The 25,082-nt window shown below is 41.2% G+C and overlaps 2 protein-coding genes across 2 annotated transcripts in view; one reads left to right on the forward strand and one right to left on the reverse strand.

The window, feature by feature from the left end:
- Positions 1-25,082, reverse strand: part of MIPEP (mitochondrial intermediate peptidase) — a 659,177-nt gene that overhangs the window by 214,198 nt on the left and 419,897 nt on the right. The gene's annotated exons all lie outside the window — the stretch shown is intronic.
- The window catches only part of SGCG (sarcoglycan gamma), a 151,309-nt gene continuing 130,936 nt past the window's right edge, over positions 4,710-25,082 (forward strand). The window contains exon 1 of the mRNA XM_050911847.1: positions 4,710-4,862. The gene's annotated coding sequence lies outside the window, so the exon portion shown is untranslated. The remainder of the gene's footprint in view (positions 4,863-25,082) is intronic.

Below are 25,082 nucleotides of genomic sequence, written 5' to 3' on the forward strand. Positions count from 1 at the left end.
AAGGAAGGCATGGAAAGTCTGAAGGGATAATTTGGAAGAACTGTCCTAGACAGAGGGAATGCAATTTGGAATGGTCCTCATGCATACTGCCTGCCAGGAATGAACACCAAGGAAACTATCCTGTCTGAGTTTCCTCTTGGTTGGACCTAGTAGGTTTGCACTGAAAGAAGCCTAGGACTGAACCAATACCAACACACTGGGGCCCTTCAGTGGAGAAGGTGCCAGAAAAAGCTGCAAACCTCAGTTACTTACAAATGAATCCTCAAATTATTGCCTAAGCTCCTGTAGAATCAACAGGGGTAGACAGGAATCTCCAAAAACGTTCTCCAGAATGCTCAAGTGAAACACTTAGCTTTTTGTAGGCTATAGAAAGATCTTAAACAACTCTGAGAGACAATCATGGATTCTACATACTGTGTGAGGAATATAATGGGCAACAGAAAAACTGAAAAGGAGTATGTCTGAATTTCTACATGTCTCAGGAGCTCAGGGTTATAAGAAGTACAGTGTACTTCTAAAGGTTGCCCAAGGGTTTCAGTCCTCTGGAGCTCATACCTAGGCTGGGTCCTTTTCATGGACACTGGGTCTGAACGTGAAGAAACACCTTGTCAGCCTATCCTCAGATTTCAAGAGGGGAGCTATTACTGATACCTAACCATGGAGCTCAGATAAAGCTCTGTCTTTCTTGAATGGAATAATAGGCTGTCAAGGGCTTGCTAGAAGGCAACTGCTTTATATTTTGTATAGGTCCTCACAGAAGAAGCAGGTGATAATACATAGCCTCAGAACAGTTGTTGCATCCTTTAGTCCTGAGGTAGACCACCTTGAATTTTTTGGACCTTGAACTTACACAGTTTGGATGGTGTCCAGGGAGATGGCCTCATAAAACCACCTAAGGTTTTTTCTCAGAAGGAAGCTGATCACTCAGGCATAATCCCTCAAAACATTAAGAACTCTGCTGCTTTTTTTTTTTTTTTTCAGTGCTCAAACAACTGTATTGCATATGTAGCATGAGCTAGAGAGATCTCCCAGAAACAACATGGCTATTTCACAGTCCAGTATACATATTTTTGAAGGGTAGGGCTATGTTGGCAGCTTAATGCCATGGTACATGACAGCGCAGTCAAAAGTCATACAATAACACAAAGGTTGCATCTTTGGAGAACAATGAATAAGCTGCTATGAGCCAGCTGAGCACAGGTGGATCCATGCTGTCAGTATGAGCTATTCCCAACTCTGACCTTGAGTTTTTTTTGGGGGGAAGTCATTTAGCTTCTGTTACAGCTGAGTAGGAATCCAAAAAAAGACATAAGCAACATGGCCAATGAGGGGTGGATGGGGGATGGGGACAGGAGAGGAAGGAGAAGGTGAACTCAACTGTTTACATGATGGTATAGATGCCACAAAACCTAACCGATCAACATGTTAGCCAGTTCATTACAAAACCAAATGTCTTTACATTCATATCTCACTCATTGCTTATTCCATTGTACAAGCAATCTGTCTTCAAGAACAAGTGAATACACAGTCACTCAAAATAAATGAGTTTTCTTCAGGGATTTTATAGTTGCTATCAATAATATGATATTACATTTTCTTTGGAACAGATTCTTATGCACAAATTATTACTACCTTTGAGTCTAGGTGATCAACATATCAAATTCTACTGCTTTCCCAGTGATTAAAACATATTGTGAGCATTTTACTCGCACCAATAATTTTTAAAATCATATTTTGGATGTACAAATCCATGTACATTATGGCATGTTAGCAAGTACATACTTTAAGAAAATGACTGAATTTTCCACTGATTTTGATTTAACTTGCTAGTGTATTCAGGAAAATAATTTGCAGTACATTATCTCAAATTCAGACACATAACAGTTCAAGGGAGCAAAAGAGATTTGTCACACACAATACAAACTGGTAGCAAACAGCACCTCTGAGTGGGGCCTTTCACAAAAGATTTCACGATTAGCTACAGATCTTCTTAATGACCACCAAAAAACCAGGGACAACGAAGCTCAGAAATAACTTGAAAATGCTGATCTCTCCTTCTTTCATATGTACAGAATTTTCACCAGTCCTGAGCAGCAGCTCCACAGGTAACTCTCAGGGACCTCCCAACTCCTACGAACAACCAGCTAAACGTTTATTAGTAACTATTATTATTTTCACCAATACTACAACAGCACCTGGAAGTCCAGACTGGCACACCATTTCTATGCAAGAGATGGCTACTAAAGTATCTTCTAGATCTCTGGTAACAACTTTTGCAAAAATATCTATACATACAAAATATTTAAAATTATTTTTAGACATTGGTACAGTGGTAGGATTGATGAGCCACAAGAAGAAGGAAGACTCTGCACAATAGAGGGCAGGAAGAATAATGAAGAGAGAAAACCAAAGGGAAAGATATGGATTACATAGTCCTACACTAAAGCAGGCTAGCTTTTCTTTTTTTTTTTTTTTTTTTTGTCCCATCTATACCCCGGCTAGTCTGTGCCTACAATACTTTGATTATTGTAAATCACTCATACAACACAAGTCTTGTGCCAGACACAAGGTCACTACAGTACACTACAGCTGTCCCAGAATAGATGCGATACAAGGGGTTGGAAGAGACCAGAATGAGACACTGACTGAAAAAGAGAAACACTTTAAAGTGTTGTAGGTCATGCCAAAAAGCTGCAGGAAGACAATGGAGGAAGGGGTTATTCGACACATAAACGATGATCTGGATGAAGAGATGAATTTGATGTTCAGCATTTCCTCCTCTCATTTCTGCAGTAAACGCTTCAATGACACACTTCAGTGTAAACCCAGTAATTCCTGCTCCAGTTTCATGTATCCCACTGTGTATCCCATCTCATATCTCAGTCATTTTCCACTTGAGGGACAGTAGCCATTCATGAACTGCCATCAGCAGTTCAGTTCAGCTGCATGAACTTCCCTTCCTCATTAGCAAACATTAAAAGCAATGAATCTACATGCCCATACATGCTTCAAATTGCATTGGCTAAAAGTTAAAACTCAATTCAGTTCCCCAAGGGCTAGGATGACATCAAGTCTGTGGGCAATATTGCTTTTACTGCTACTCCTGGATGTTTAGGATCCACTTTGCTACACTGGTTGTAAAGGTGAGTTCAGTTTGGAGAGCTGGAATCCAGCTCTCCACTAGCCATGTAGTATGGGATGATTTGCCAGAAAACGGCAAGATACACTGCACAATTCTTACAGAAAAAGTTTATGGACAGTGTAATTTCTATTCCATATACAACCAATACTCCCACTCCTTTCAACAAAATACTTCTGTGTGTTCTGCTCGGATTTGCTAGCTCTTTCAAGCTGTGACTTGTTCTTTTCATCTCCAAGTCCCTTCTTGTCCAACAATTCCTGCAGTGCTTCCCTTATTTCCTACATTTCCAATGCTTTCACTCAGGCATATTTCCCCTAATTAAAATCCCTTTTAAGTTAAAATCCCTTCCTCAGCGGCTCATTTTCTAACCTCCACGATAAGGCAGCCAAACTTCTCCTCCATATCCATCATCTCAGTTTCACATGCATTTCCTCCCAAGCCCTGCAAAATTTTGGCTTCCCCAAACCCCTTATCTCGTCATCCTCTTCGCCTTCTAAAACCCTGCCTTTGTCCACTTACATAATACATTTTCTCCTTTGTTGCCTGACAACCTTTTCCTACTCCTTTCTCCTTTTCAGTTATCCCACTGGTATTCACGCCTCTCTGCCTTTCTGAACACCCTCGTCGTAAAATTTGTCAGAAAAAATGTATGTATCATTTACCTTCCCAATCTCCAAGTCACTCTTCTTCTCTGTCACGGGCAATTTCCCTCTTCACCTCCCAGATCCCTTTTTCTTCTCCCAATCTTCCCAACCCCATATTCCCTCAACCTCCTCTGGCATCCCTCCCCTGCTCCTTTTGTGCCCTCCGCAACCTCTGTCCTGCCCCGGCTCCTACCGCACACCTCAGAGCCTTCCAGGAAAACCGCTCCCAAACTCGTACCTCCCAGACCGACCCCGAACGTGCCCTGTCCCGCCACGACCCCAAATTCACGCCCCAAGACACGTCGAGGCGGCGGCGGGGCCAGGCCTGCCCGGCCGTTGGCCCCTGCGCAGGCGCGCTCTGCGGAGCGCCCAGCGGCACGGGGACGCCCTCCAGAGGCGCTGGCTGCGCCGTGCCCTGCCCTGCCCTCCTTGCTGGCGGCGACGGGCCCCACGGACCCCGCCGCCCGCGAAAGACGGGGAGATAGGGATGCGACTTGGCGAAGGGGGCAGTGGCGCAGCGGCGGTCGGGGGGAGCCCCCTGCACCTCCCAGGGCCGGGCCCTGTCAGAGCCACGGCGCGGCTGCCGGTGGGGCCGCGCCGGGCGCCTGTTGCCACGGGGAGGGGCGGGAGCTGCGGCGGGACGCGCGCGCGCCCCTTCCTTCACCCGCCGCCGTGCGGCCGCTGGGGTGGGGTGGGGGGTCCCGCCTCCCTCACGGCGGCCGGGCGAGGAGGGAGCCGGCGGCGCGGGAAGCGGGGCTTCTCCCCGGGTGCTGCGTGTCCGCGCGGCGGCGTGGGGAGGAGAAAGGGAGGGCACAGCTCGTTTCCCGCCCCCTGCTCGGCCTCTTCTCCTCCCTCCCCCTGTTCCTCCTCCTCTCCCCGCCGCGCCGGCGAGGCTGCGAGAGCGGCGCCCGCCCAGCGCCCGGGGCTGCGGCCGCGCCAGGACGAGGGAAGGAGGCGCTGCCTGCGGGGAGGAAGCTGGATGAAGACTTGTGCCTCAGGGTGGGTTCGCCAGCCCCTCGGGCATGAAGGGGACCGCGGGGACTCTGCCCTGCCTTGCAGCCGAGCGGGGACATCAGGTAACCGCCCCGCACGCCTTCCCCCTTAGCCGTGCGCGCTTCGCCCCCGTCCTGGCCCGCCTCAAGTGCCGGGAGAGGGCAAGTGTCATCTGGAAAGTTATCCTCCCACCGCTTGCCGAGGGGCGAAGGGCAGAGGAGGAAGGCGAGGAGGCAGTCCTCGGTGTAGGGTTGCACATGAGTTTATTCGGCAAGACCCGCTTCGTGCTCTAGAAACTCAGTGGGGTCCTTGAGGCTATGCTTTTCCCGCTGGGGGTGAGGCGGGAAAGAGCTAAGCGTGGCGTTTGTGCTGGTGTTTGTGCCAGTGGGATCCCCTTGCCTCAGTGCCTGCGGTTCGGCAGTGGTGGCAGTGGCGGTGGTGCGGCCGGCAGAAAGTTTCCAGCGGGGGTGAGAGGCAGAGAGAAGCGGGAGAAGATCGCCGCGGGAGGTGAGCGTGGGGCGGAGTGTGCGTGGGGAGGGGTGCAGCCTTTTGTTGGGAGGCTGTTGCCGGTGGACAGTGGGTGCTGTAGCTTCCCTTCTCGTGGCAAGAGTGGTGCTGCCAGCAGTTCACTGAACTTGTTTCACTCTTGCGTGCTTAGTTGCCATTTGTTGCGGAGAGGTAGGATTAAGTATCCGTGGAGGTATAATGTCGGCATCTTTAATGGCCCCATTTTAGTCTTCTGTGAAATATGCTTACCTCCTTGTGTCAGCTTAGATATGTTTAGGAGAAGAAAACGAACCACAAAATCTTACCAGAAAGAAATGCATAGCCGTACACCTGAGACGTCAGTATGTTTGTTGTGTTGTATGACATAACTGTAAATGCACTGCTGTTCTCTTTGAATCATACTTTGCTAGGGCTTTTTAACTGAACATTTGTGGATTAAGTATAAGCTTTTAATAAAATATATGGACTATCATTACCACTATTGGAGGTTAAATCCCACTTTAAATGTTTCACAATTATTTTCCTCCCCCTTTGCTCATAGTTCATATAAAGGACAGTAAGTCAGATTTGTATTTTTTGCTTAGTTCCTCTAAAATCATTTAAGGAACAAAAAGTGAACAGAGTGCCCCACAGAGGTTCTAGGTGCCTTTGCTACGAAGTGAAAAAACAACATTGAACCACCTTAAAGAAAAACAAACAAACAAAATCTATACCTTCAAAAGCCTCCTTCCTTACCAGCCCAAACAAAGAAGTGTACATTGCAAACTGCCCTGAGAGTGAAAAGATTTAAGTCATTTCAATAAGGCGAGGTACCCCTTATAGAGAATGTTCTGCACTAACTCCCTTGGTTAAATCGGAAATAACCTACCTTCAGAATTTCCAGCTGCTGTTCTGTTTTACTTCCAAATTTTCAAGTACCAAGGTAATCCCACAACATTTGTTGCAAAATCCGAAGGAAAAACTTAAATGCAATGAGTTTAATTTTGTTAGATCAGAAAAGTATGTATAGATTTTTGGGGTTTTTTTTTGTTTTTTGTTTTTTTTAAATAATATAACAGATTAGGAACCAAATTTAGGGTAGCATTCAGAAGCAGACTACATTGAGCAACATACATCTGTTACTGCAGGTAATGCCTATGATTGTTCGTTGGACGTTGATAAGGCACTATACTTATGGTGATTTTCAGACTGGGAATTTTCTTAATAAACACACAGTTATATTCCCTAAGAAGGTCTACCACAGTTAATGACCCAATGCAGCTTTGAGACTACTTTATGTGCACTCAGTTTTTTATTAAAAGACTTTTATATTGCATTAAGCTGAGAGAGGGCTGAGGAAAGAGAAGTATAGGCATGTATAAAACTTGAAATGCTTCCCACTTTTGTGTGTTTAGTGCTTTGGTTGGGTTGGGTTTTTTCATTGTCAGCTTCAAATGTAACATCTCTCTGGGCTTTCATGCAAGTGGCAGATTTTATTAAACATATGAAACAATTTTCTATTGTAAAATGTTCTGTAGTTCTTACTTCCTTAAAAAGATAGATATGACTAGGGAATTACCATTTTTCTTGACAGCATGACAGTTAAAACTTGGATTGCATAGGAGTGAGCATGTGTAACGCATTAAAAGAATGTGTCATTCTAAACTGTCATTGACTAACTTTTCAACGTGTTTTTTGTGAAAGTGAATATATTGCTTGTAAAATGACTGCTAGGATGTAGCTAAGAGGTAAGAAGGAATTAATGTAGTGATGTAGGGTCTAATTTAAGATTTTTGAGTACAGGTTTAATATTTGGATGCCTATGGATTTAGTGCTCAGTTCTGTAAACAGGTATTTGAGTTAATTTTCTTCATATCGGCATCTCAGTTAAACTCACAAAAGTACTGTTGATGCAGCAGTGCTTAAGCTACGCAGAGGTGGAGTATGGAATTTTGCCTTTTTATAACATACTGAAGCAAAATGCTTTGTTTGCTAATAAGCTTTCTGTTCTGATAACATGTCCAAATTGTATGTAGCTATTGCTATCAAAAGCTGAGCTCGTGTTAGAAGTCAGGAGCTTAAACGTAACTGTGTGTCGAACAAATGTTCTTTTACAGCATGTGAAATCTTAAGCAATTAAGATGGCCAGGTGAAACAAGGGAGGCATATAAAATGCCATTAAGGTATGGAAGTGTGGGAAGTTCGGTAAAAGGAAAAAAAAAGAGAAGGAATTTAGGAATTGAGGTTTTTTTGGACATGAACTTTTGCTGTAAAAACTAAGTTACCAGCTTTTGAAGATAATGCATACCTTGAGGATTTGGGGTAAAGGTATACCTGGAGAAACAGTTGAGGTATTTGCTTTTACCTGAAAACTATGATTGCATATACAGCATTTTTCTTGTAGTTCTGTTTGCAGACCTTGTACTGCTATACTTTAAAACCTTCTCTTGAAGGCTTGTCTTGAACCATGACAGAAAATTTGTTACTTTGTTGTTAAACCTGTCTGGTGTGGTTGGACTAGGTAAAATCATGGTGAAACTAGTTAACTGAGTGTAGTGTTTCTGTAGAAGCATGAGACTGATACAAAATGGAATACGGACTAAAGAAAATTCCATCTTAGTTACAAGTTCAACACCCAGGCACTGGGGAGCACATACTATAAATCTGTAGAAAGTGAGGGCTAGCTTTTGGGAAAGGATTCCTTCTGGTGGCCACAAACAAGTAGTATTCCTGCGGAATGCACAGTGAGCTTTCACTTTGCATGTCCATTCTGGGTGTTTTTCCCTGTCTTCTGTTACATCTCCACTCTGTCACCACTCAACTGAAAGACTCCTAATGATTTAATTTTTCCTTTTATGTCACCTTTTCTAGACCTCTGGTAGTTAATATTTTCTGCTGAATTCCTTTCCGTTCTTCCATATTCCTTAGGTAGAGTACCCTTTATAAAAAAATAAAGCTGTAGCCTTACCAACAAGTAAACTGTAAAGATTAGTTTACACTTCAAGGCAGTGTGTTGTCTTTTATACAAGAATATTCTGTTGCTGATCACTTTTAGCTCTTGGTAACTCTAAGCACCAAAATACCACTTTGAAGAATAGCTACATATTATTTGTCCTCATCCTGTATTTTCTCAGTTGATTATTCTTAGCTAAACTATTTACCTTCTTGAATTGCATCTTAATTTTCTCCTAGATCATGTCTTCAGTTTAGCATGATTATTCTGAATTTTAGTCCTGTATACCAGGAGTTCTAGGTCTGGCTTCTAGCTCTCCTTGGGCTAATGTCATGCTCAGGTTTAACAAGTATACTCTGTCACTTAAGTTATTAATAAAGTGATAAATATTATCTATCAGGACAGACTGGAGGAGCCCCTCTTAAGAAAGTCTTCCAGTTTGTCAATGAGTTGGTAATAATGATACCTTGCAGTCATATGACGTATACTATTTGTAATTAAAATGCTGTCCACAAACCTCATGAAAATTACCAAGGTAATATAAGTGCTAGTTTTACTTTTTAGTTTCTGACAATTATTCATAGTGACTTTAGTCAGCAAATAAGGGGGAATAATATGTCAAATTATTAGGCTGTTTGATTAACTACTATGTTTTAGATAATTTTTAAAGGTCATGCAAGGTCAACATTTGTACACATTTGTGAAAACATTAGAGGAAAACTACAAATAGTGTTAAAAAACCTGATTCTCTGTTAGGGATATATGTCCCTGAAAATCTTAGCAATCTACAGTCTCTTAACAAATTGTCGTTATATTAAATTTGATGTTAAATTTACCTGCATTCTGCTAATATATAGAGGTTTAGATTTAACAGGGTGATACTGAACATCTAATTATTTTTTTTTCCACTTCAGCGGAGAGACTCACCATGATGTTCCAAATTAATATAGTTGTCAATATTGCTGTTGATTGAAGTCACATAACACATACCAGCCTCTGAAATTGAAGAATTACTTTTGGAAACTGCAACATATGTAAATCATACAAAAATACTCAAATAAATTACTTGTGGTTGTGCATTAAGCATTCCCTACTTCTGAAGATGAACATTTATTATAAACAATTCTGAAAACTTCATAATATCATGTCTGTATAAAGCTGGAGAGACAGCTTCTATTTGTTTTGTAAGAGCTGATCTATGGAATTTGGATTTTGTATAGTGAACACCATTGCTCTTTATTATCATGAAAAATTACTCATAAAAACATGTTTCTCTGTTGTAGAAAAGTAGATAGCTTTTAGAATAGGAGTTTTGAGGAAAAAGTTTCAAGATTCAAGAATTTGTACAATGTGTACAAAACAAAAAAATGCATTAATTAAAAAAAATACAAATTAGCATATATATAAGTTTATGCTAAACCCAGCAATTTATTTGATTTCAGACACAAGGACATTCTTTACATAACTATCTGGCAGTTTTCCCAAAATAAAGTTCCTTTGTTAATGAGGAATTGTAAACTAATTTGCAACATTATTTGTGAAAAATGTAATATGTGAAAAATTATAGCATAATACTGTTTCCCTGCTTGATTTCTTTAGACACAACACTTCTTCAGACTGTGAAGTTTTGCATGATGATTTTTGCTAGGAGATTTGAAGACGCCCGTATTTTTTATATATATTTTTCACAGAGGTGCACATGCACATAAATAAAAAGTACTCAGTCTTTTCCTGGTGCTGATTTCAAAACCTGCAAGTATTTGAATCAAACACCAAGAAAAGAGAATCAAAATGGAAAGATCTGGCCGATTAAATAAATTTTTCTGGAATCTCCCACTCCACTCTCAAAAACAAACTCCCCAAAATCATTTGAGAAAGAAGGTTGTAACCAGTCTTGAAAAGAGTATGGTAGCAGCCATTGTGGAAGTCCAGAGATGGCCTGCCACCTCCTCCTTGTTGTTTGAGCAGACACTGGCTTCTGAAGCTTTCTGTTCTTCAGAAAGAAGATTCAGTTTTTAGAAAACCATTGACTGTGTCTTGGCACTGGCTAGAGACGTCTTTCTGTCTGAAGTGCAAGGTCATATTATTACTTCTCTTGGGACATTCATCATTGGATGGCCTGTGTTCTTCACGGACCTAGAAGGAAGTCAAGAGGTCTTCTCAGGATCTTTTCAGGCATGTGATGAATTCGCTAAGCCTTGTAGACAGTGGGATCTCCTCCTTCCCTTAGTTCACTGGCTGGCTAATGCAAGGTCATCCCAGGAAGTTCTTTAATTGGTTTGGTCAGTGCAAGACAAGTCCAATTGAAGAACCTTAATGGTCTTGTCAGTGTGAAGAATGCTCTCCTGTTCCTATCAGTCTATAAAATTCTTTGAGGCAGCTATAGACACCCATATGGTGATTCCACCAGATTCATTATAGCGGCCTGAAACCAGTGGGCATTGGTGGGAAAAAACATTGTGGTTGGGGAATTACTTCTGTGTGTATGTATGGCATATATGATAGTGTCTGGTATGTGTACTGTATGGTAGCATACATATTCCTGGTGCTTCATATTCTCCAACTAACATTTTATAGTAAATTCATTCAGATGGCAGCTGCTTGAGCATTGGGTGATTATTCCTTCAGACATCAGGGCTTCCCTTTTCTGGCAGGTTAACCAAACTCATCACAGTACGCTTCTTCACTTTTCCCAGTCAATGAAAATATGGATGCTTACTGCATAGGTTGGGCTTTGTCTGAATCAAGATCAATGTTCAGAGAAGCAGTTGCTTTGAGTTTTGAGAGAGTGTTTTGAGTTTCAGGAAGTCCAAAATGCATGCAAATTATTCTTACATCAACTTCAGGAATTGCTGATGAGAACTGACAACTCTTGATAGTACTGTGTACCATGTAAACCAAAAAGCAAGGGGAACTGGGTCTCCTTTGTCAAGAAAACATGATGTTTTGGATATATCACCAGTGAAATTAACTTTTTATCCATTAGCTTACTTATCAAACTGTTACAGATGAATTCAACAGGATTTCGAGTTTGGGGGGTTGTTTAGTTTTGGTTTTTTGGGTTTTGGGTTTTTTTGTGGGGGTTTTGTTGTTGTTGGGGTTTTTTGTTGTTTTTTTTTTAATAATCGTCTCTCTTGAAACTACCTTGTTTTGATTAGGGTTTTTTTCCTCACAGGATTTTATTCCCTCCTACTGTTTTTGCCAAACTGGAAAAATTATATTTTTTCACATATGATCTTAAAGTTCTTTTCCAATGTAAATGATTCTGTGATTCTATATATTGGATACTCCATCCATAGAAAGAATTGGAGATCAGCCAGTCTGGAAATATTTAGAGCTAGATGTCTGCAGTCAGGCTAATTCTTTAAAAAGGAGATTCTAAAATTCTAAAGAAAAATTTTAATTGAAAAGGCTAGAAAAACATGAAACCAATTTTGTTGTTGAGCATACAACAGCTTTTCAAAAGAGCAGATATTTGTATGTTTGCAAGTGGAATGAGCTAATGGAAATTGTGGAAGTTTTCCTCCATCCCAAGAAGTCTTATAAAGAAAGACCATAGATCATTTGAATTTTTTGTTTTGAAAAAAGTATTAATATATTCAAAATACAGTTGAATATTTTTCTAAAAGAAAGGTTAATGTCTTTAGCAGTTTGTCCCGGGCAAAAATTATTTATTTACTTTGCATGTTTTCACAATTTTGCTTTAGGGGAAAGATAGCCTACGGTAAAGTCTTAGTTTGGAGAAAGAAAGGTGAGAAATAATATAATTTCTGTTCTTATCTGGAAGAATGGTGCAAGCTATATGGATCACTTCATAGGATATGTGTAGCAACTAACTTCATCATTGCAATCGTAAAAATATATACGTCTGGTTTTAGCACAGCACTTGATGCTTTGGCTTCAGCACTCAGTTTCCTAAACAGTTGAAGAGTTATGAAGAGCAATCCTAACATTCTGCAGGGGAGGGAGGATTATTTTCTTTTCTTTCAAGGCTGTTTAATGTTTTTAATAAATGATGTATTTTTAAGTGAAAAATACATACTCTAAGGGAGGTTCCACTTTTAACTGACAGAACAGAACTACCTCATATGTATTTATGAATCATTTGCTAGTTTTATGAAGCTCACTTTCTGCTTTACATTGTTACCAGCATCAGCAGGAAGGATGACGAGCATCTTTGCTCCAGTTATTCTATAATAGACAGGAAAAAAGAACGTTTAAAATACAAAAAGCAGGAGACACTCTGAAAACCTCCTGAATCCCAGTGAAAGATGAATCTTAGCAGCTCCTACCTGGTCCTCTACTGATTCTGAAAATTGAGATCTTTTGGTGTTCTGGACTCTATGCACTTTTTTTCCATGCTGGGGTTTGATCACTTTGGAGGAGCAGTTCATTCTAACAAGATGCTATTTGTAGACACAAATTCCCTACAGAAGCCCTTTGTCATGTTGTCATCTATTGCTTCCACTTTCTCTGTTTAAAGTTCTGTTCTACAAAGGGTGTTTCTGATTCTTGCTGCTGTTTTCCTCCTCCTCCATCACATATCTACAATGAGTGTATGCTTTTAAAGAGGTGCTTTAAAATTTAAAGGAGCGGGCTTTCCAAGTTGCTTGTATCAAATCTGATTGAGGTCTCCTTTGCTAGCAATGAGAGGGCACTTACGTATATTCCTAGTCTATTTGTCAAAAGTTTCAGCATACCCACCTATTCCTTGACGTATGACATGACATGAACAGTTCTGGAATAGTGTCATAGGAGATAATTGTTTGGGTTTTATCTCCTGACATAAATAAAGAACACATGCAAGAGCACTATCAATGAATTTTGTCACACATTTAAACATTTATTACCAAAAACTCTCAAAGAGCCTTGAGTTGTAGGAGGGAAGTTTCAAAGGCAAATAGTTACTTAAAAACCTGGGAAAAGAGAGTGGCAATAAATGGTTATTTTTTACCCCAGATGAGACAGATTACCGGTGAGGTGTTGGGATAAAGAGATACTAGAACATATGCTGTTCAATGAACTCATGAATTATTTGAAGAAGAAAGCTAGTAGGAAGGTGAGAACTTTAGCTGAATAATAGTGAATTAATCAAGGTAGTTGCTACTAAAACAGCAGCATTATTTCCTGGGCAGGTAACTTTCATTCTCAATAGATGCCAAGTAACTTCTCAAAGGATCTTTGCTTTAGCCCTTGCCCTCAGTCATTTGTTTTTGAATATTGTTGGATCCTCAAAGAGGAGTACTGGGAATATTAAATATAACTTTCTGAAAATACGAGTTCACAGCTCAGTGATGATCAGAAAAGTGAATGGAGTATTATGAATTAGTAGAATAGGAATCAAGAGCAATATAAAAAAATATATATTGGAAAAAATGGATATGTTTCTGCTAATTTTAAATACCATAGGCAGTTACTCTATCTCAAAAAAAGATATGAGTTTGTAAACAATTCAGGGCAAGGCAGAAAACATGTCAAGGAGATGCTATACCTTCTTTAACAGATGATCAAACAGATTACAGATCATCAGCTTGTAAAAGAGGTGCTAAAAGGTAATGTGACGGAAGTCAATGACATTGAGTGGCATGAAAAAAGGTGAAGATGGGCTCATTATTCACCATTTCTCATTGTGTGATAATAGTCAGTGAAATTATCAGTCAGCAATAAAGTAAAACAAATTATTAAGTAATTAAGCTGTCAGACTCATTGCCACAGGTTGTAATAGCAGGCACATATATAAAGGACCTCAAAGCAGAGTATTCAGATTGATGGACTGTGAGTTCACTGGTAGCCATTAGGTGGAGATGGTCCAGAGGCAGTTTCTGGGCTAGGAGGTCTCTTAGTCTCAAGCACAGAGAGGTAGAAGAACATGTCAGTGATGGAAGTGTCAGTCCTTGACCTGTTTCTTACATTATTTTCATAAGCATCCTTTTTATCAGAAACAAGATAGTGACTTGATACACAAAATTTGGCCACTGTTATGTCCAGCTCTATGCTATGGATGCTGTGTTCAGCTGCAAATGAACATCTGTCTCAAAGGAATGTGTTCAGATAGCCTTCTACTAGAGTCTAATTAAATTATTTTGTCAAATGCAGTGTTTTAATTCAAGAACATTCAATGTTTTCTTCTTGTTCCGTCTGTGTAGAGAAACTTACAGCACAAAATTTAGATGGTCTGAATCACTTATTACTCCTTTGAACTAAAACATCATTAATAGTCATGATGTTAAGTTGTGGTACTAGTTGGTTTAAATACCACTAAAAAAGGCCAAAAAAAGCTGTGGTTTGGGGGATAAGTAGACTCCCTCTTCATTGCTTTTTAAAGGGTGGAATTACCAGGACATTTCAGTCAAGTTTTGCAAAGAATCTACCCAAGATATCAATAAGCACTTTCCCTGTTCCAAAAAATTATTTCAGGTTAAGCATTTTAGATGTGCTTCAGTTCTTGATGCAACTGAACGTTGCTTTGAAATCAATGACAATATTATAGTATTGCACAGCTCTTTATTGATTCTAATGCAAGGGCATACATTAAGAAATTGAAAATGCAATTAAAGTTACTACATTTTAAGGAGTATAGTTGGTTTCATGTTAATATTGAGCGTTGCATGTTTAGGATTATAGCAAACTTGAGGCTACTGAAATCTTGAATTCTAACTTCTCAAAAGAAAGGCAAAGTCAACTTTACTCAGACCAGCAGTGAAACTTCCTCCTCCCCGCCCCCCAACTAAAATAACAGGGCTTCAGGGAAAACATATACGTTTATGGGAAAAGGTCTTTTTTTCTCTTCTTTAATAATACTCTTTTGTTAGTGTATGCTGTCTTCTTAGCAGCAAATTTGACTGATGGCTGAGAGCAAAATAGGAGTCTCATCAGACCTGTCTTTTTAGGTGAAGTCATTATACTGCTTCTGAAGTGTCTGCAGTAACCTATCAACATGGGTTATTGGGTTCTTAATACTGTATAATTATGATATATGTATGATTCTGCTCTTTGTCCAGCTTGCACCTGCCTTTCTAATCCCTACTTAGAGACTCTTTTCATGAGAATTGGAATAGATTGCATTTTTTGAAACCCTAGCCTTTGAGCAATAAAGGAAGTATGTATAGATGATAAGGGAATTTTCACTGTCATTGCTTTCTTATTCCCATAAGTGAAGGTTAATCTTAAATTTGAGACAAATGAAATATCTTGACTTAGATATGGGACTTGACTTCAATATGGATACTTAGACAATAGGACTCACCTTGAGAAACCTGGTCTACTGGGGGCTGATGGGGACCATCTGTCAGAGAAGGGGAAAAGCATCTTTGGTCATAGGCTTGCCAAGCTGGTGAAGAGGGCTTTAAACTGAAGTTGTCAAGGGAGGGGAACCTCAATCCATCCCACTCCTGCCAGTTTGATGCCAGTACCAGCAATAGATGCCCAGAGCCTGGAGAAGGATCACAGGTCAGCAGGAGAGCACCTAAAGAGCAGCACAAATGAATTCCAGCCACTCCAGCCAGTAAGTCAGCTTCATCGGCGGCCCAACTTAAATGCCTCTGTGCAAATGCACGTAGCATGGGGAATAAACAAGAGGAGTTAGAGGCATGTGCACGCTTGCAGGGCTATGATCTTCTTGGCATCACGGAGACGTGGTGGGATGGCTCCTATAACTGGAGTGTTGGAATGGAAGGATACAGGCTCTTTAGGAAGGACAGGCAGGGGAGACGAGGAGGGGGTGTCGCCCTCTATGGCAATGACCAGCTGGAGTGCATGGAGCTCTGCCTGGGGCTGGAGGAGGAGCTGACCGAGAGCTTATGGGTCAGGATTAAACGGAGGGCAGGGGCAGGTGACATTATAGTGGGGGTCTGCTACAGGCCACCTGACCAGGAAGACCGAGTGGATGAGGCCCTCTATAGACAGATAGCAGCCTCACGTTCACAAGTGCTGGTCCTCATGGGGGACTTCAGCCGCCCCGATATCTGTTGGAGGGACAACAGAGCAGGGCATAAGCAATCCAGGAGGTTCCTGGAATGTGTTGATGACAACTTCCTTCTCCAAGTGCTGGAGGAGCCAACGAGGAGAGGTGCTATGCTGGACCTTGTTCTCACCAACAAGGAGGGGCTGGTGGGGAATGTGAAGCTCAAGGGCAGCCTTGGCTGCAGTGACCATGAAATGGCGGAGTTCAAGATCCTTAGGGCAGCGAGGAGGGTGCACAGCAAGCTCGCTACCCTGGACTTCAGGAGAGCAGACTTTGGCCCCTTCAGGGATCTGCTTGGTAGAGTACCATGGGATACAGTCCTGGAGGGAAGAGGGGCCCAAGAAAGCTGGTTAATATTCAAGGATCACCTCCTCCAAGCTCAGGAGCGATGCATCCCAACAAAGAGGAAGTCAGGCAAGAATGCCAGGAGGCCTGCATGAATGAACAAAGAGCTCCTGGACAAACTCAAACACAAAAAGGAAGCCTACAGAGGGTGGAAGCAAGGACAGGTAGCCTGGGAGGAATACAGAGTAATTGTCCGAGCAGCCAGGGATCAGGTTACGAAAGCCAAAGCCCTGATAGAATTAAATCTGGCCAGGGACGTCAAGGGCAACAAGAAAAGCTTCTATAGGTACGTCGGTGATAAAAGGAAGACTAGGGAAAATGTGGGCCCTTTCCAGAAGGAGACCTGAGAGGGAGACCTGGTTACCCAGGACATGGAGAAGGCTGAGGTACTCAACAACTTTTTTGCCTCAGTCTTCACCGGCAAGTGCTCCAGTCACACTGCTCAAGTTGCAGAAGGCAAAGGCAGGGACTGGGAGAGTGAAGAACCGCCCACTGTAGGAGAAGATCAGGTTCGAGACCATCTGAGGAACCTGAAGGTACACAAGTCCATGGGACCTGATGAGATGCATTTGCAGGTCCTGAGGGAACTTGCAGATGAAGTGGCTAAGCCACTATCCATCATATTTGAGAAGTCATGGCAGTCCGGTGAAGTTCCCACTGACTGGAAAAGGGGAAACATAACCCCATTTTTAAAAAGAGAAAAAAGGAAGACCCGGGGAACTACAGGCCAGTCAGTCTCACCTCTGTGCCCGGCAAGGTCATGGAGCAGATCCTCCTGGAAACTATGCTAGGGCACATGGAAAATAAGGAGGTGATTGGTGCCAGCCAACAAGGTTTCACTAAGGGCAAATCATGCCTGACAAATTTGATGGCCTTCTACGACAGGGTTACAGCGTTGGTGGATAAGGGAAGAGCAACGGACGTCATGTACCTGGAGTTGTGCAAAGCGTTTGACACTGTCCCGTGTGACATCCTTGTCTCTAAATTGGAGAGACATGGATTTAGTGGATGGACCACTTGGTGGATAAGGAATTGGCTGGATGATTGCACTCAAAGAGTTGCAGTCAACAGCTCAACGTCTGAGTGGAGACCAGTGAGGAGTGGCGTTCCTCAGGGGTTGGTATTGGGACTGGTGCTGTTCAACATCTTTGTTGGCGACATGGACAGTGGGGTTGAGCGCACCTTCAGCAAGCTTGCCGACGACACCAAGCTGTGTGGTGCAGTTGACATGCTGGAGGGAAGGGATGCCATCCAGAGGGACCTTGACAGGCTTGAGAGGTGGGCCTGTGCAAACCTCATGAAGTTCAACAAGGCCAAGTGCAAGGTCCTGCACATGGGTCAGGGCAATCCCAAGCACAAATACAGGCTGGGTGATGAGTGGATTGAGAGCAGCCCTGCGGAGAAGGACTTGGGGGTATTAGTGGATGAAAAACTGAATATGAGCCAGCAATGTGCGCTCACAGCCCAGAAAGCCAACTGTATCCTGGGCTGCATCAAAAGAAGCATTACCAGCAGGTCAAGGGAGGTGATTCTCCCCCTCTGCTCTTGTGAGACCCCACCTGGAGTACTGTGTACTCCAAACATAAGAAGGACATGGACCTGTTGGAGTGAGTCCAGAGGAGGGCCGTGAAGATGATCAGAGGGCTGGAGTACTTCTCCTATGAAGAAAGGCCGAGAGAGTTGAGGTTGTTCAGCCTGGAGAAGAGAAGGCTCCAGGGAGACCTTATAGCAGCCTTCCAGTACCTAAAGGGGGCTTACAAGAAGGCTGGAGAGGGACTTTTTACAAGGGCATGTAGTGATAGGACAAGGGGTAATGGCTTTAAACTGAAAAAGGGTAGATTTAGATTAGATGTAAGGAAGAAGTTCTTCACTGTGAGGGTGGTGAGACACTGGAACAGGTTGCCCAGAGAGGCTGTGGATGCCCCCTCCCTGGAAGTGTTCAAGGCCAGGTTGGATGGGGCTTTGAGCAACCTGATCTAGTGGAAGGTGTCCCTGCCCGTGGCAGGGGGGTTGGAACTAGATGATCTTTAAGGTCCCTTCCAACTCTAACCGTTCAATGATTCTATTCTATGATTCCATGTATACTAAAAGAAAACATCCTTCCCTCCCTCCTCCTAAGTATGGTGCTGTGTATCTCTATTATCTTCTAGTTAAACCTAGTGATTGCTAAACAGTTCTCAGTTTTTGGATTATCTTTTCTTGTGGTAATCTGTCTAAGACACAGAGAGTATCTAACACTTTTTCTTGGAAGTGTTACTGTCATTATACAATGTCTCTTATACAACACTTACTGAATTCTTTGGAATATTTTGAAAGTACATGTAAATTATGGCAATTTTTGTCTGGATCTGTATTCAGGGGTTTGTTGGGGTTTTTTTGTGTGTCTGAATGATAGGTTAACTTGCAGCCAGTTCAGTCAGTGACCCAAACCCAGCATCTATTGTTATTGTTTGTTCAGCTGAGTCCAAAAATATGCTAATAACAAATCCATTCACTCCCCCATTCCAAAAAAAAATGCAAGTATGCCTAAGCATGCCAGTAAATTCTTCTCAGGTTGCTTATATACTTGGCACCTGCACATACGTCTTTGAGCATGCCAGACTTTTATCTGTGATGAATGCAAAACTGATTGAAGACCTTATATTGCCAGATAATAATTTTTGGACGTGCATGCTGATTCACATGTTTTCTTTAGTCCTATCATCAAGCTGGTGAACAAGTGCAGAAGATTTTTCTCATTTTTCCAGCCCATGTTTCCAGCAGACATTTGCTGCATCCACTCTTGGCTGGCATGCTTACTTCAAGGTCCATGCCTATCCAGAAATCAGCTCCTCATGCAAATATCCAAGAGTTGAGGCCATCTGTGAAATCTGCTTCTCATCTATCCATCATTAAGGTTTATTGATTGTGCTGTCATTTTCAGGTATAATCTCTGACTCAGGGTCAGTCTCTTTACTGCAGCTTCCAGCTCACTGTGTAAATGATGAGCATGGACTCAGAGTCTTTTTGCACAGTGTGCAGAAAATCCTAATTAACAGCAGAAGTGACTAGACTAAAACAATTTTTATGGCTGCATACAAAATCCTGTTTTCATTGAAATTGCAGCTCCATGAGGTTTTGGAATACCTAGTGGAGCTATAGGAATAAAGCTTTGGATGAGTTCACTGCAAGCTTACCTCACAGCTATGTCTACAATTCATTAATTTTTCCTGGCAATTATGTTTTTATTCATGTGGCAAAAAGTTCTAAAAAGATAATACAGATTTAGTAGTTAGCACAAGACTGCTCCTTGGAACCTGAATTTGTCTTGGCAGGTTGAGCTACTATGTGGTTTTTCTGTCTCACTTACAAGTTGTGACAATCGAACTAATATTATTTACAGGGGCTGAGGAAGCTGCAAATATTTTTGACATGTCTCCCATATGCAGATTTTTCATACGGGTAAAGATCCTACTGAAACTTCATCTCAAATATCAAGGTATCTCTCAACCAGTACAACTGTCTGCACAAACAGGATCCTTCCTGTGAATTGTTAACTTACTCTGAAGGAATTGCAAATCCAATTTCAACCTATTGAGACCTGCTAAAACTTTGGAAAGATTCAAAGATTATCACACACACTGTCTTCGGACTTGATCTGCAATAGTGTTCTTTCTGAGAAATAATCTTCTTGTCAGCTTTCTTCTTATTTACCAGAGGAATAGCGTAATTGTCAGTATGCATATTTGTGAAATACTGTGCTTGTGTTTGTAGCTGATAAAAACTTTAGGAAAAGAGTTCCAAGACTACTTTTAAAGCAGAGAATTAGGGCACAATTCAGTTGTCGTGGTTTAACCCCAGCAGCTAAGCACCACACAGCTGCTCCCTCACTCCCCCTGTCCCCCGCTCCCGGTGGAACGGGGAGGAGAATCGGGAAAGAAGGTAAAACTCATGGGTTGAGATAAGAATGGTTTAATAACTAAAGTAAAATATAATACTAACAATAATGAAATATAATAATTGTAATGAAAAGGAGTATAACAAAAAAAGAAGGGGGGGAAGGAAGAAAAAAAAACAAACGGTGATGCACAATGCAATTGCTCACCACCCGCTGACTGATGGCAGAGCTGCAATCCTCACCTCCTGGCCAACTCCCCCCCGTTTATATACTGGGCATGATGTTCTATGGTATGGAATATCCCTTTGGCTAGTTTGGGTCAGCTGTCCTGGCTATGCTTCCTCCCAGCTTCTTGTACACCTGCTTGCTGGCAGAGCATGGGAAACTGAAAAATCCTTAAGATAAGCGCTACTTAGCAACAACTAAAACATCTGTGTGTTATCAACATTATTCTCACACTAAATCCAAAACACAGCACTATACCAGCTACTAGGAAGAAAATTAACCCTATCCCAGCCGAAACCAGGACTTCAGTTGACTGAAGATGGGTATCTGGGCCCTATGGTGTCCTGTCTGGCCAGTAGTTGTTGCTGTAGAAGGACAGGAGTCTCCCATATTTGGTAGCTCCATGTAGATGCCTCAGATACTCTAAGGCACCTAAAATACATTTTTTTTTTAGGCAACCGAAAAAGTCCTCCATTGCCAGAGTACGGCTCTGCTGACAGGCAGACACATCCACGTAGATTTTTTTTTTTTTCCCCAGTCTTGATGTGAATTGCACTCTGATATCCCAAAGCCAAAACGATACTTCTTGAAAATTTTCAACAGCAAAATATTCATGCGTACATTAATTTGATGAATAAGAAATTGTTGTTACTATAAATAAGAGCCATGATTTTGGGGACTGCATTGTAAAAAGGTATTTATGTGTATAAACACAAATATATTCCATATCGTGGCCTCTCTTCCCCTTTTTTCTACCTGTAATCGTGTAAGTTTGGAATCTGAGTTCATCAGGAATTTATTGATAAAGGAAATGGTTCAAAGTGTTTTTACTCTGTATAGTCCTCCAGGTTCTGGAAATGCATGAAATACCTATGCTGCCCCAGCTGACCCCATTGATTCAAAATTACCAGGTTGTCTTTTTGTGGTGCATAAAAATGTGAGTGCTAAAAATGGAAAATATGTATGTATGGCAATAAAAAAAAAGTACATAAGCGATAGGTAACCATTTCTTTCTTAATTCTCTTCCATTCTACAGTATTATCCAAAGACAATGACTGTATGAAAGCAATAAGTTAGCTAAAACCATCAGTGAGAATATTTTTATTATTTTATCTGCAGTTGTGAAAAAAGAAGAAAATGCATACCTGACAATAAGTGGATTGACTGAAGTTGGTTGTAGTAACAAGCTATCTCTGCAATCAGCTGCAACAGACATCACATAGAAGTTGCCTGATCTTGATAATACTTGAAGAGATTGCCATGACTTTCTCTGAGTAACTCTGGAAAATGAATTCATTCTTTCTGTTCATCTTTTGAATAGCTTATTAATGCAGACATTATTCTAAAGGAGATGCTGGCATGTCTTTTCCTCCTGTTAGTTTTAGATGTAAACTCATTTAGCATTAAGTACATGAATTACGCTTTTTCACAATCTAGGTCTTTAATGAGAAAAAAAATAATGAGATAAAATTGACATGCTCCAGGCTTTTGTCACAAGAAAGCAATTGGTGCTGCATGAGAAATAGGGGCAACTGGTGATATCTTCAATAGTCACAGAAGATTAAGAAAACAGGGTGATTCGAATGGAAAGAAAGTATTATGCCTTTTTCTTGTAAAACAGTCTGACACTGTATTATTATTCTCTAGAATCAGTTGACAGGAACAAATGAGAATCTTAAACTGCAACTGTATGTTGGTAACAGGAAGAACATGACACTGGTATGTAAAAATGTCTGAAAGATACTCAAAGCAGTTTCATTTATCTACTCATAATGGGTATTAAAATCATAAAAAATTTTCTGATTACAGTTCTGGGAAATGGTATACTCTAACGGTAGGTGAAATAAGTCTCCTTTAACATGGAAGGAATGTCTTTGTATGTCTAAGTGGATAGTATGTCCCAAAAGAGTTAGGGATTGTACAGTAGCCTATATGTCATTGGAGATAATCATATTGGGAGTTAGGGATAGCTATCTGCATAGAGGTATGTGCAGATATATGCAGGTGTTTGAGCTTCAGCAACTATTGTGGAAATTACTGTGCCTATGCTGCCAATATAACTGTTAGACACAGCAAGCACAATGCTATGGGAAGATGCGTGCACTATCTTTACTTATTGTTACTGGCATAGTTTTGACATGCTACACCAGAACACTATTAAACATGACATTATTCAAAGAGGAGTCTTGAAGCAGTTTATAAAGTCACAAGAATAATTAAATAACTAAAATAAAATTCTGTATTTCTGAACATATGTATTTGCCAACATACTTTTAAACTTTCATGTTACATATTCGCTATCTGTGCTGATAACTACTTTAAATTAAAGAACTGTTTTGTACTGAGAAATACTTGGGTTACTATGAAAAATATGGTAAGATATTCTAAAACTAGAGGTTGAGTTGGTAGTAGAGCAGCTGAAAATGGAAAAGTTTACATTTTCCTGCATTATGTATAGGATTTCATTATAAGTAATGTTTCAAAAAATCTATGAGGATCAAATGTTTAATTGAATGATGATGACTCCCTATGAAAATGACATTTATGACATTTGTAAATGTAACAAAGTGCTCAAATGCTAATCCAACAGAAAATATTAAAGTGGAAGTAGTTGAAATGCTTTTGTGTCCAGGGAGAAGCAGAGTTCCATTTCCTGTAGGTAGATCCAGGTGAGCTCACCTCTACAAACTGAGCAAAAGAGTAACTTCTGTTTCACAGTAGTTAAGTCTTACAATATTCACTATTCAGTCAAGAACTGAAATGAAGTGATTTTGGTGATACTGCAGGTTAATACTGAGGTGGTAGTTCTGGTGGTCTGTGTTGGCTTGTTATCTAAGCAAGACAATTTTTATAGCTTTCCAGTTTTTAAGTAGTACTATTAAATTCTGCTAACTAGTGTTGAAATTCCAGTAGTTGTCTCATTATAAAATCATGTAAATGAACAAGCTTCTGTTCCAAACCCCTTCGGTTCTTAAGGAAAGTGGAAACTTCTCTAAGCTTCCAATAATTGGTAGTAGCAAGTACTTTCCATCTACTTCTATGAAATACTGGACATCTGACTCCTTTCTGTTGGGATACTCCTGTTACTCTCTGTTCAGGGATAAAAGATTTTAATAGCTTTTGCTTATGTAATACTAAAATGACTGTCATGGCCTTTATGACTTCTCTGTTATTTTTATGTCTTCTTTTCTTGGTAATTTTAAAACTTGATTAATAAAAACTGTAAATGTTATTATGTTGTCTCCTCATGTGAGTTATCATCAGTCATCATCCATAGCTATGCAACACAGCCCTGCATCACTTGAGTAAATGGAGATGCTGATGCCATTAGCAGGTTGTCCTCTCAACTATGTATGTTATTACTAGGCCATTGAAACATAATTTTCAATGGATTTGCTGGCAGTCAGCTATTCTACAAAACACTTAAAGATTTGAGAATTTTGAGTTGAATTTCAGATTGTGTGGGGGAATGTACCTTTCCACCTAGCTGTTTCATCTTCCCTTTTTTGTATTTCTGCCTATGGGGAAGTTCCCACTGACTGGAAAAGGGGAAATAGAACCCCATTTTTAAAAAGGGAAAAAAGGAAGACCCGGGGAACTACAGGCCAGTCAGTCTCACCTCTGTGCCTGGCAAGGTCATGGAGCAGATCCTCCTGGAAACTATGCTAGGGCACATGGAAAATAAGGAGGTGATTGGTGACAGCCAACATGGCTTCACTAAGGGCAAATCATGCCTGACAAATTTGATGGCCTTCTACGACAGGGTTACAGCGTTGGTGGATAAGGGAAGAGCAACGGACGTCATGTACCTGGAGTTGTGCAAAGCATTTGACGCTGTCCCGTGTGACATCCTTGTCTCTAAATTGGAGAGACATGGATTTAGTGGATGGACCACTTGGTGGATAAGGAATTGGCTGGATGATTGCACTCAAAGAGTTGCAGTCAACAGCTCAACGTCTGAGTGGAGACCAGTGAGGAGTGGCCTGGAGAAGAGAAGGCTCCGGGGAGACCTTATAGCAGCCTTCCAGTACCTAAAGGGGGCTTACAAGAAGGCTGGAGAGGAACTTTTTACAAGGGCATGTAGTGATAGGACAAGGGGTAATGGCTTTAAACTGAAAAAGGGTAGATTTAGATTAGATATTAGGAAGTTCTTCACTGTGAGGGTGGTGAGACACTGGAACAGGTTGCCCAGAGAGGCTGTGGATGCCCCATCCTTGGAAGTGTTCAAGGCCAGGTTGGATGGGGCTTTGAGCAACCTGATCTAGTGGAAGGTGTCCCTGCCCATGGCAGAGGGGTTGGAACTAGATGATCTTTAAGGTCCCTTCCAGCCCTAACCGTTCTATGATTCTATTTCTCTGTATATTGTCCTTTTTCATTATCTGCAGTTGTTCCTTGCCAGTGTGCTTTACTGCTGCAGATTGTTTCCATCTTCTCCACCCTTTCTTAGTCCCTTC

The sequence above is a fragment of the Gymnogyps californianus genome, chromosome 1 (genome assembly GCF_018139145.2).
Source record: "Gymnogyps californianus isolate 813 chromosome 1, ASM1813914v2, whole genome shotgun sequence".
Lineage (NCBI taxonomy): Eukaryota > Metazoa > Chordata > Aves > Accipitriformes > Cathartidae > Gymnogyps > Gymnogyps californianus.